The following is a 13,847-nucleotide window of genomic DNA, read 5'->3' as shown; positions in this document are numbered from 1 at the left end:
GATGCTATTTAATTTTGTTCTTCTATAGGTAATATTTTTATGTGTATGCTTTAATGATTTTTTTCTTTATAAAAAGTTTTGGACAATTTCATTTTTGTGCATCTTGGTATGATTTTATTTAAATGTCTTTGCAAAAGGTTCATTTTTCTTGGAAATGTGGTATTATACGTTGAACTAAATTCAGAAATTTTAAATCTTTAAAAAAAAATGGGGGCTGGCCCCATAGCTCAGTTCTTTAAGTGGCTGCTTCAACAAAGCAGTCAGGCTCAGGTTGCTGGGGTTCAATCCCCACAACTCAAGCTAGCCAGACCTGCCCTGAAGGCATTCGGAGCAAAAAAAAAAAAGAGCTTGAAACTATTGTTTGAAGCAAGGTACAATTTCCCTATGATGAATGCTATTACTATGTATATATAAAAGTACCAATAAAAAAATTCAAGGGAAAAAAAAGTCCACAAATGGTAAAAGACAAATTGTAGTATATATGATAAAACACCAATGAGAATGAACGATTTGTAATATGTTATGTACACATACTGATTCCTTACAGTGCATATACTACTTATGTACTGTAATTATGTACTAATAAAACTTTAAAAAAAAAAAAAGAAAAGAAAGCTCCAGAACACTGGCAAAGCCAGGAACATGAAACATCTGCTGAGCAAGGCCCGAGGCAGTGAGCAATGCGAGCTGTAGCCACCAATGTCACAGGTGTAGTGCTGCGCCCTAACTGTTCGGATAGCACATGTCCTCACCATTGGCACTGGGGCTGGATGCACAGAAGCAGGATTTAATGACTTCCCAGCTGGTAGCTGGATCATAGCCATGCTTTAGTTTCTATCCCACTTACCCTCCCTTTTGAAAATGGGAATATTTACTCTGTGCCATTGTATATAGGCAATGTGTAACTTTGTTTTAGATTTTCAGCAAGTCACAATAAAATGTTTGCTTTCAGCTTGAGAAGAGATGGTAGGCACAGAATTTTCGGCAATGAAAAAATGATTAAGACTTTCATGTATCTTGAAAAAGAGATGTACATCAGGTCCAGGGTGTAATATGATGGCTTATATCACAAATATCTCCCAAGGTCTCTTGTGCTCAAAAAGGCAGGGTTTTTGGAAGAGGATTGGACCGTGTAGGCACTATGGCTGGGGCAGGGTCTTGTCAAAATATTATTGACCCTGTGGCCTGGAAGAGTACATCTCCCTCCTGGCCCCCCTTCTCTTTCTGTTTTGTGACCACCAAAGCATAAGTCTCTCCCCACCACCATGCCATTTCTGAGTTTAAGTCTAGCAGATATAGACTGACACTGTAAGCAAAGTAAACCTCTCTTCCTTTAAGTTGCAGGTGTCAGGCATTGTGTCCAAGTGACCAGGAGCGTAATTAAGAAAATAACCCAAACTAGTAACAAATTTACATTCAAGGGGGTGGGGAGATGGCTCAGTAGAATAAGCGTTTCCCTGGCAAGCACAAGGGCCTGAGTTCAATCCCTGGTTCCGCCAAAAAAAAAAAAAAAAAAAAGCATTCAAAAGTCACAAAAGATGACAATTAGCAGTTATTAGTAAAGCATCAATTTCCAATAATTATATAAAATTATATATAACTTACATTTAATTACAATACACAAATGTGCAAATCCAAAAAACATTGACATGCCAGGCTTTTTTGTTGATTTTTTTAAAGGTGGCATATTACTTATCTAGTTTAAATCCCTCTATACTTTTCTACAAAAACAATAGCTAAACACTGGAATTCAGCCTATAACCTGATGATAACTAGAAGTTTTCCTACATTTATTTCCTGTTACATTGTCATGCTTTTCCACACTTGAAACATGAAACAACTATCAAATTATCTTTCTTTGATGCCAAGATGGAGTATACATCTTTAATATACTGTATAAGAAAAACAACCCAATGAAATCTATATATAACACCGATGGTTAATGATTATCTTCCTCAGATTTAAAAGGAACACCTTATAATAAATGGATCCTCAGATATGTGAATGCCCTCTCTAGCTTTAACATCAAAGAAGAGATGATTTCCGGTAGGCACCTTGTTTCTCTGTGCTTCATTTTCTCTATTGATAAGATATTTCCTGCCTATCCAATTCACCTTAAACCTTGTTAGGTTTATATAAGATTATAAAGAACATTTTTTAAAGAAAATGAAAAGAGTATTATTATAACAGAAAACCTAAAATTACTTAATATTAACTATTAAACCAAGAAAAACTATTCCCTTATAAAAGCATAACAGTTAAAGTTACTGAGAATTTAGGTTTGAATCATGATAAAAGGCATTGCATTTTATGCCACTTCAAGCATTATTCCAATTATTCTAATTTCATTGTCTTCTAGAACTACATATCAAGACATTAGCCCTGAGAAATCTAACTTCATTTTTCATGTGATATAACTAGGTGTTTATTTTTTTAATTTACAACGTAGCGTTTCCTGACATATTTTGTTTCTATTCTGCCTATTCTTTGAAAACATCTCTACCTTGAAAACAGGCTCAGTTTTATCTTTCAAAATGAGCTTATCCCTTGGTACTTGCGAAATAAAACCATCCTATCTGTGTTCCAATATTTCCCTTCTTGCAAGACCAAAACTGATTGAGTTAAAAGATGAAACAGGATACATAACTAACCAGCATAAGAACAGTTGGTACTCCAGGTTTACTTAAGAGAATAAGCATCTGCATTATGTTTTCATTCCAATATATTCTGATTTATTTGCAAATACTGTTCTGTTTCTCAAGCAGTCAGAAAAAACTAAGTTTTGCAATACGCCTGGCTTGCCAATGCAATATGGAGCATGACCAACTTGCATAAACTACAGGCTCATCTATCTGCTACAACGACTACTTTTCTAATTATTTCAAAAATGCTTTGAACACAGATATTTCCCTCTTTAAAAATATTTCTCTAAGAAGGAAAATTTCACTATAGCTATCAAGTAATGTATGATAGATTTACTTTCTCCTTGCTTCCTGCTGGTTAAATAATATCAGCAATATTATGAGGCATTATGGGAATTTTACTGGAAAATACATATGTAACACTGCTCTTGTCTTTATTAAAAATGGATATCTAGATATACTTATCTAAATATAAAAAATTCTAGATAAAGTTTAGGAAGACTAAAAACTTTTTTTTTCAATTAGGAGGTTATTACTTCCCCAAGGAATCTAGTTTAGCTGCTATTAGACATTTTTATCTATAGTCATATATTTTCTTTAGGAGAAAATTGCATAATAGTTGCAAATTTATTCAATCTATTTTATGAGGCTCTACTTGAAGCTGCCAAAAGATCCTGGAAGCTATGTGGCTGATGGTAGGGCTTCCAGAAGTTTCAGGCATATAGCACACTTTTAATGCTTTAAATAACTAAGCAGGAGCCTCTGTAAGCTGCTAACTAGATGATTTTGTGAAGTTTCTTTATTGATTGATAAATCTATTAGCAAGCACTAAAATAATAAGTTGATTTACTGCCAAATCTGGCTGATTAACTTATCTTTGCATGAAAGGATGTCAAAAATTAAGAAAGACCTGGGGAATCCATCAAGACCTCAAATCAAAGGGTCCACCATAAACCACATCACACACAAAGATCCATATATATGTATAAAATATATACTATTACATATAAAAGCATACTAAAAACAATGAAGTTGACAAAGGTAATGTAAAATAAGTGTCTTTCTTGGAAAGAGAATGGAATAAAGTCAAAGTAATATGTTCTCACACATTTAAATTAGACAAAGCTCAAATGTTTGGTAATATTAAATCTACCTGTATGAGGCAAACCACTCTGGTTTCATAAATAAATATCAGGGAGTTACAATGTTATGATCTCAACTGGATACCATACTCACTAATTGCATGACCTAATTCAATTTTCTTATTTGTTTTACTGTTTTCTAAAATATGAATAGTGGTAATCACTTCATGAGGCCAGGATGAATAAAAATAAATTAATGCATGTAAATCTTTTCCTAATGATACTAAGGATTGAACACAATACTTTCACATTGAGTTATGCTCCAAAACATTTTCTGAATTTATGTTTAATTTTTATTTTTAGAAGAATTATCACTACATTATTAAACTGCTTAGGCTGGGTTCAAGTTTGTGATCCTAAGGTCTAATATCAGTAACTGCTATATAGGAGGGACTTAATATATATTAGCTATTATGTATTATTACTGTTGTAGAAAAATATTAACATTGTTAACATGAGGAATGTCATAAAATAAAACTTGAAGAAGAAAAAAGGACTCTCACCCATCCTTCCAGAAGCAGTGAATGTTCAGTGTGGGTGTTCAAGGGTTGGAGAATAAAAGCATCACAATACAAACATAATGAGTAGATGTAGTCTCTTTGCTTATTATTAATATGTGTTCGCAATACATAATGAATATATATATATATATATATATATATATATTCAAGTTTGTACATGTATATAAGACATCTTAATTTGTTTTTGTCCCCTTCCTTTCTCACCCCTTCCTGTTTCCTCCAACTCTTAATCCCCTTCCTATTTGAAAAAATTCATACCATTCTTCTCTACAATTCACTTTTTGTAAAACCCCATTCTCTTTCTTCCCTCTTCCTTCCATCTCTTGAATCTCTTTCCATTTGAAAAAAGACCTACTACTTCATATTATCAATCTTATATTTTGGCCTTTATTTATACCATGTTATATTTAAATCTGTGCATCTGTTTTATTTCATCAACATTATGATCTCAAGATGCAACCATTTACTTAAAAATGCCTTAAGTTAATCATTTTTCATAGCAGAATAGTATTCTATTGTGTATATATATATATATATACCACATTTTCTTAGTCCATTCATCTGTTGATGCAAATACATAATTTCCAAGATTTGACTACTACAAATTGTGCTGCTATAAACTAAGTATGCACATAGTACTATAATTGACAACTTTAATTCTTTTAGGAAGAATTCTTCAAGGGGAATATAGGAGTGAAACAGAATTTCTATTTTTAGTTTTTGAGGAAGCATCATACTGATTTCCATATGACTGCAGTAATTGATGTAGTTTCAGAGGAGGTATGAGTTTCACAGGGTTTCATAACAGTCAAAATTTATTGTACTGTGCATTTAATAACTGTGCAATTCACTTTGCTATAATTTATATCTCTTATCCTAAAACAAAAATAAGATAATATCCTTAGGTTTGTAGGTGTCCTATGACTTCCTGACATCATTCATTTTTGTTAATCAAAGCAACTGTGTCAAGTGAAATAGCTATTACATAACACCTTACTGGTTACATCCTCCACCAGTCCTCTCCATTCCCAGACTCTTGGGTCTCCTGGCTCTTCCTTAAAAATTCCAATTACTGAGTTGCCTCAGAACATGGATGTATACTATTTTCTCTACGCAGTGACAGATACATGGTTTTCTACTCTTATTCCCTTCAAATCCTCCTTCTTCCTTACACGTATTTCACATCACAGAGAATTTTCTTGTCAATATAAAACACTGAGTATACCTTAGTCATCCTCAAACTCCCAATGCCTCTTTATTTTTTTATGATATATGATCTCAACCCCTCCATATTTCTTTTTTATTTTCTTAATCTTTTATTTATTTACTTATTTATTGAAGCATTTGGTAAAGGGTCTCACTATGCAGCTTGTACTCCGAGTGATCCTCCTGAGTCAGCCCCTCTAGCACTGGGATGACAGGCACGCACCACCATGCCAACTTTCGGTGGTTGGCATGGCACACAGGGTCAGGGCCAACATAGCATGAGGTACCAGGGATCAAACCAGGGTCTTTGCACATGTGAGGCAAATTTCTAAATTAATTTTTTCTTGTTTATTAGTGTTTATCTCGATAATAAAAAGTAATCTGTAGGAAGAACAGAATTTTTCATCTCTGGTGAGACAGCTGAGCAGACTAAGCGCCTACTTAGGCAAATGCAGGGACTGGGGTTCGATTCCCAGCACAGAATGCTGTGCCAACCCCTCCCCCAGGCTCCCTGGGCTGGTCACCCAGTCTGGATGTGGCAGCACCTACCTATAATCCCAGCACTGAGAAGGCTGAAAACAGGAGGATCACTATGAGTCCAAGCTATGTAGTGAGACCCTGTATCAAATACATAAAAAATAAAAGCAATTAAAAATTAAGTACCATCATATGGATGAGTCTTAATTCACTATACATGGTGCTTTGTAAGAAGAGAAAATTAAGAGAGAGATAGATGTACAGGAAAGCCCACAAGAAGAAAACTGCCGGGCTGGAGAGATGGCTCAGTGGTCTAAAGCACCTACTTAGAACAAGCTTGGCAAGGCATCAGGGCCGCGGTTCAATCCCCCAGCACCACATGCCAGCCAGCCCCGCCCCCTGGTGGGCTGAGCTGGCCACACACACACCCCTCTCTCTCTCTCTCTCTCTCTCTCTCTCTCTCTCTCTCTCTCTCATAAATAAAAATAAAAAATAATTTAAAAAAATAAATAAATTCTTAAAAAAAAAAAAGAAGAAGAAGAAAACTGCCATCTACAAACCAAAAAAGAAAGACTTCAAAATCAAACAATCTTTCTGAGACATTGATTTTGAACTTTTAGTTTGCAGAACTATGAAAGGTAAATGTATGCTGTGTAAGCCACTCAGTCTGTGTTATTTTGTAAAGATAGCCCCCCAAAATGGAGTATACTAGTCAAATCCAAATATCCCCTATTCTACCTTTGAAAAAAGGGAGATATGCTGGAGAGACAACCAAGGATAAAGAATATGCTACCTATTTTCATTCTAAATCTATGAGCCAAAGTCACAGTGGACCACTAATTCTTCTTGGTAATCCTGCAATAAGGACAAGTCAATACTCACCATCACTCAGACAATCTGCACCTTTTCTGCCTTCCTCAAACTACCATTTCTCTCTATTGATTCATGGCTTGTCATTGCTTTTAAATGAGCAGAAGGAATACCAAAACCTCTGCAGATAATTCTATATACTGCCTTATATCGTTTTGCTTATCCTTATGACCACCACCCTCAAATCTGCAAGTCCAGCATTTACAGTGGAGGATCTAAATTGTAAAATACCTTGTGCTTTCCTACATTTAAAAATGTTACTGATGTAACTCCCACTTTTGTATCAGTATTCACTCTCTAATAAGTAACTGCTAAAAAAAATACAAAAATCGCTATTTTAATAATTATCCCAAATTAATTTGAATCCACTTCAGTTACCACTATAGATATCAGTTCAAATTGATGCTGAGCTTCTGAAAATAGTTTTGCACATTCCCACACCCTCATCTCCAATCCTCTTTTCTCTTATCCACTGCTACTATATGGAAACCTTAACTAATATGGTCTTGCTCAAATCCATGGTCAATTTCCAGTCCTTAGATTACATAATTCATGAGGTCCTAAATAGCATTTGACATAATTTGACAAAAAGCCCTTATATTCTTTTTGACAACTCTTCAACTCTTGCTTTATATCCCATGTAAAGATCCAGTTCTTGGAGTGAATTCTGCTTGCTATAACTACATATTCAACCTGCTCTCTACTAATTCCACCATTATCGTTACAGACCAAGCTACCTTCATAAACTTCAACTGCCTTAGAAAATTTTTAAAAGGAAGAAGCTTTAATTGAGGTATAACTCACATATATTCACTTTTTTAAAGTGTGAAAATCAATGAATAGTAGCATAATCACAAAACTGAACATCCATCCCCTTTAACTCTTGATGAAAGATGTGTGTGTAACAAATGATTTAAAAAACAGTGAAATTGACATGGAACACACCAAAGTTCATGGTTACAGAAAAAGAGCAACACCTTTGCTATCTGGGAAAAAACACCTGGCACATCAACAGATGTAGTAAGGAGGATAGGAATGATTAATGTTCTGTATTAACTATTATAGTCTTAGAGGCTAGTAAACTAATCATATGACCTGCCTGAGGAAAGTAGTATCTGCAGGAGACACACACTTAATAATCAGGGTAATGTTTACTCAAATCAATTTTAACAATTGTTTCTGAGCTAGAGAGACTTGTACCTCTCTGAGCTACATGTTTGCATGTGGAAAAGAACAGACCACAGGTGATCTCTCCACTGGAAATTGGGGTTCCAGATCATGTACCACCATGACAACCAAAGATCAGTAGATTAGCCTAAACTTCCTTGTACAAGATATACTGGATAACAGATGAGCTTTAGTGTACATCTTGGCTGTATAAAATTAGATTTCCTGCTACGCTTAAAACAATTTATAGTACCCTGAGGTATATGGTCAAAGTCAGCACTATGTTGGCTTAATCATAATGTTTGCAGTTCTATTTGCAATAGATTCAAACAAATATTGTATGGGAATAAAAGAATGGATGTGCTCCTAGCTTCTTTCAGATTTATCAAGGGATTCAAGGAAAGACACATTTATGTGAAATTCTCCAGAAACCACAACGAACATGGACCAAAAGACAAATATCTCTAATAGATTTTCTTTTTCTCTCTCCAATTGTTACACTTCTTGCTGGATGTACCAAGAATGCAAGAACCCAAATAGTCTTAAAGAATTTCTGAGAATCATACTTGCAATGAGAAATCATAAAGAATGAAGTGAGAGTTACCCTCCAGGACAAAAAGCTTTATTTTACCACCACTTGCTATAAAATGATAAGTTTCTGAAGGCATAAGTTTCCTGTAATGCAATCCATCACAAATGTAGGCATCCACTGAGACTATTCTAGCCTCCATGGAGTACAGGAGACAAGTGGAACTGCTACAGATACACTGATGCAAACACTACTTGCATGCCATCTTTTGTGCTAATACAGAAGTCTGTTTTTTCCAACACTGATGAAAATGCAGCGAACTACTTTACAAGCTTTGAAGCACAGTAAAACAAAATTAGAGACCCTTCATAGACCTGAGAACATCATACACAGAAAAATCAGAAAGTCTGATGTACTAGAATGAATTTTTCATAAGTATAGAGAATTTCTAAAAAGATATCTTAGCTAACCTTAGTAATTTCTGAGGAATATACCTAATGTCTAGTCTTCCATAACATGTATTGCTTTTACAATATAGCTACTACACTAAGTACAAAAGGTAAAATATGCTTTTCATTTATCACACAGATACAATGGTCTGTAAACGTAAACACTGGGTTAGTTCTCTTGGATTAAAAAGACCAATTTCCTCCCTTTCGGCTTAAGATCTAATCAAGAAGACAAACTAGAACATTTGAATAGGGATAAGAAAGAAGATAAATGACATCTGGAATAATTCTAAGATGTGAGAGTCCTCTCACCAGACAGTTTTTGAATGTAACTATTAATATTGAAGGAATATAACAGGAAATAAAAAAATGACCATAGAAGGAGTGAAAGAAGGCTGGAAATTTATAGAGAATGAGGTAGTGACCTGTTTATAAATGAGATGTCATGTATCAAGGCAGATGGTTACATGCTCATATTTTCAGTTATGCTACAAATAGGATATGCTTTCTACGAAAAAGTTAGAAATGCCAAACCCAAAATATATGAAAAAGGATGCTCTAACAGCAATATACTATCAGTACATGATAGTGAGACTAAACCACATAAAAGAAATTTGTAAAAAGCAATACAAAGCCCTCAAGAAAATAATGAAATTAAGTTGTTTTAAAAGTTCAGCTTAACCTAAAAACTGCTCATCATTCATTTCTTTAGTATTTAATGACTGTTCAGCATTTGTCACACAACATAGCACCAAAAGTTTGAACTTGTTCATTAATAGTCAGCAAGAGAGAAAAATAGAAATCTAAAATGTCCAACTGGATATAAAAGTTAAAGATTTAAGACAACACTAGAGCATTTAGACAGTTCCCAATGGACATATACAGGCTAGCTGGCCATTTTCAGCTATAAATCTCATGATTAAAATGAAAATGAATTTTTCCACTGAGATGTCAAGCCAATAGAAAATCTTAACCTCAGCTTCCTAGTTGGCCTTAAGGCATCTCAATTCTTCACGACAAAAGATATACACGTATGGCTTGAACTGTAATTGTTCTTTCTTGGAAAGTTGTAGGATAAAGCAGCTATTTCTTATCTAGGATTTCTCTTAAAATACGAATATTAATTTGCAGAAATTAATAAGAATAATTTATAGATTATCTTGCAAAATTGAATCAGAGCCACTCTTGACTAATTTACTGGGAACTAGTAAGAGATAAAAAGAAAGTAAAGAGAAGAACAAACACAGCCTTGAAAGGCACAAAAGTATCCCAGCAACAACAAACAGAGGATGTTTTAGAACTGACAGCCACAGAATAATCTAGAGGTACATTAAAATTGTACAAATGTAAACAAATGTTTTTATTCCCATTTACCTATTTTAGCATTGATTTTAAGAACATCTTATACGTGGGAGAAATGTGTACTGTTCTTAAAACTAATTTAAAAACAAATAAGAGAGATATTCAAATTTTTCTACAACAAAAATATTACTGAAGATGTTTTCAACTTAGTTATTAATTTAATTTGCATCTTCAGGGTTTTTTTTTTCTTGCAAACATCCCGGTGAAGCTATTAATCTTAAGTACCTTGAAAAGCAATTATAATGAAGAAGTAAATAAAGAACTCAATAATCAGAATGTTGAATAAAATTAGTATCAAATTAATCATCAGCAAAGTAAAAGTGTCATAACCCCAGATAATCAAAATATATATTCTTATTAGCAAAATAACCTTGTCATATGAAATTGCTAAACACTGTAACTGTTAATCAATGAAAAAGCAATCTAATATAATGAAGTATATACAGTAATCCAATAACAGAACACATGGAAATAGTATAAAGTAATGAAAGTAGTTGAATGGAGATGACCATTTTATGTACATCCAAATGGACAGGTCACTTATAAAGAAAACTATTAATTTAATTTGCAATTTTGCTAAGAACTATAAATTAAAATTAAATATTGTCTTAAACAAAATTGTATTTATCAAAAGTGGAATGCAGTTCATTTACCACTGTAAACAATACAAATGTAAATTAGTAAAATTTGGAGGGTGGAAACTTTATTAGAAATGAGTAGGATTTTTAACCTAATTCTTTTTTATTACACATTTTGGATAACTAAATTCTTCATTGGAAATTTATTTTTTTAAAAATTCAATTTAGAGAAAAGTCATTACATTCAAAAATGTTATAACTACAGTATTTATTTAAAATAGTTATAAAAGATATGTAACTAATAGGTAGTGATCACCTATTAGAAAATATATGAAAACTTATGATATCAGAAGTGCTTATATAACAGCACAAAACTAAACTCACTTTTTATGCCCTATGATTGTAACTTTCTAAAAACTTATCCATATAAAGACATTGGAAAATATATAGAACTGTGATAAGTCTTAGCTTCCTTTACTGTTTTGATTAATTTACAAATTATCCAGAAATACTACATACTGCATGAATAATGAGGAAAATATGTTTTATTTTAAAGAAAAGTGAAAGCCACCAATAAGGCAGTTTACTGAAAAACCTAAATTTATAAGTTACCCCATATTTGTGTATATGCATGCATGAGTACACAGGCTTACACAAAGTTATCATGAAATTGATGTGAAGTAGAGCAACGGACCCAAATAACTATGACATCATTCATGAAACACAGCCAATGAAAATGAAAGGCGGATTCTCCCACAGAATATAGACTGCTTCATGTTTTGTTTCCAAATTTCCCTTTTTTCTACTGCCCATTAATGCCAAATGAACTTTAGAAAGATGAAAGTTTACCCCACAGGAAAATAAGATGAAAGCTGCTAAAATCCCACAATCCTTTAAGGACAATGACTAACTCTCAAAACTCTAGACTCTTACCCAAGATGATGATGACAATGGTGATGGCTGTAAATGTGACCACTGTTGTAAACAGATGCTCACTTAGATTTATCAAGACCACTACTTAAAATTGGCCACTGAAGGTGAAAAACTACACACTTATCAGTCTTACTACCAGATATCTATATGGCACTCAAAAGCAACTAATGTTTTAGAAAAGAAACACACAAAGGAGTTTTATATTCTACTTTTATAAAACTGTTTTGATATGTTGATAACTTATATGTTTGGACCCCAAATATTCTGAACTGTCATAAGATTGAGACGGATATGGTATGTTAATTGTGGCACTTGAAAACCTCAGTGGTGGTTACTACAGAAAAGTATGGACTCCTGTCAACAGAATACTGTAATTTGACAAAAAATAAAGGAGATAATAACAGATGATCAGATTCCAAAATCAGTGAAGAAAGTCCAGAAAAACCCTCATTGTTAAAGTCAAGTAAACTGGTGCTTGTCTACATCCAGAGACTAAAAAGATGTAATATGTAATTCAATCTATTTACAAATAGACATTTCTACAGTCTATTTGTAAATTCCTCATCTCAACAATGCTCTTTAAATGAATTATTATTTTAATGCAATAAATACATACTCAGATGAGCTTCTAAAAGACACATTTCCAGTTTCACAATGGACCAAATTTCTGACAATATTTTATCAGTATCATTCACTGTAAGTCAGCCAGGGGAAACAGCAGTGGGATGAAGAAGGCTGTGTGCATAATGAACCATGAGGGAAGGGATTATCACTCTAAATTTAACTAAAGTGTTAGGATTCCAGTCCATAAGTATGATTTGTAAATTCCTAACAATAAGCAATGAACTATTAATAGATAGTTCTGCTCATGGAAGTGTACTTTTGACTTAAGGTGCCAATTGTAGAAGCAAACAACTCATAAATTTTCTGCAAAGGTTTTATAGTTTTGTAGCTCAAACAGAAAAGGTGTAAAGCTTCAAGATCAATAACAGCTGTTTAGTCCAAAGAAAAGCTCTGCTATTTATGTGGTTGAATGATTATAATAATTTCTTTTGATTTTTGATAAGCATAGCAAATCCATTCCAACCACTGATTGACATTAGAACAAATCAGTAGGTGTGCTCCGTTCCAAGATCTCTCATCTATTAATTTCTGTAGAAAGAAACAGTGCTCAAGCTGAGAAAGAAAAATGTTGGTATGATTCCTCTCATGAAAAAAAAAATATAATCAGTATAAAGTTCTCTGATTTCCCACATCCATTCAGCTCCGCCCCAGCAGAACAGCAATCAACGTTTTATTTTCCTTTGTGCTCACATTTCTGGCAGAAATATGTACAAAAGCAGCAGTCAGAGTCAATGAAGCCTATTAACCAATGCAAGGGATATGTTTTCTCTAAATGCCATTTTATTTCCTATTTATTCTAGTTCTCTCATTTTCAAAATTGTATTTCTCTTTTACATATTTAATTTTTACTGTATTTCTTGTATTCTTTTTTCACTCACCTCATTTCTTCTCCATAGCCTCTCTTTCTTTCAGTTATAAGAATTATTGGGCAGGAGAGATAGCTCAGTGGCATAAGTGCCTGCCTGGCAAGGGCAAGGTCATGAGTTTGATCTCTAGTACCAAAAAGAAAAAAAAATTATCTAATCTAAAATTTTAACCTTAGCTTGTAGTTAATTCTGCAGGAAGTACTGGTAATTATTTTTTCATGTGTCCATTATATCTCCCATTATTTTTGTAATTTTCCTGTATTTTCTCCCTTTTTTATAGAGATTCACCATATCTCTTAAAAACTCATGATAGTGTTACTTTATAATCTCCATTTATCACTTAAAACACTTTTGTCTTTTTCTTTCTTTTTTATATATTTGGTACAGGTCTACGGGGTCTAACTACATAGACTGGACTCATGGTGATTCTCCTGTCTTCAGCCTCCCAATCCTGGGATTACAGGCACGTGTCACCACACCC

Source organism: Octodon degus, unplaced genomic scaffold (genome assembly GCF_000260255.1).
Source record: "Octodon degus isolate 3935 unplaced genomic scaffold, OctDeg1.0 scaffold00030, whole genome shotgun sequence".
Lineage (NCBI taxonomy): Eukaryota > Metazoa > Chordata > Mammalia > Rodentia > Octodontidae > Octodon > Octodon degus.
This window is presented reverse-complemented; position numbering follows the sequence as displayed.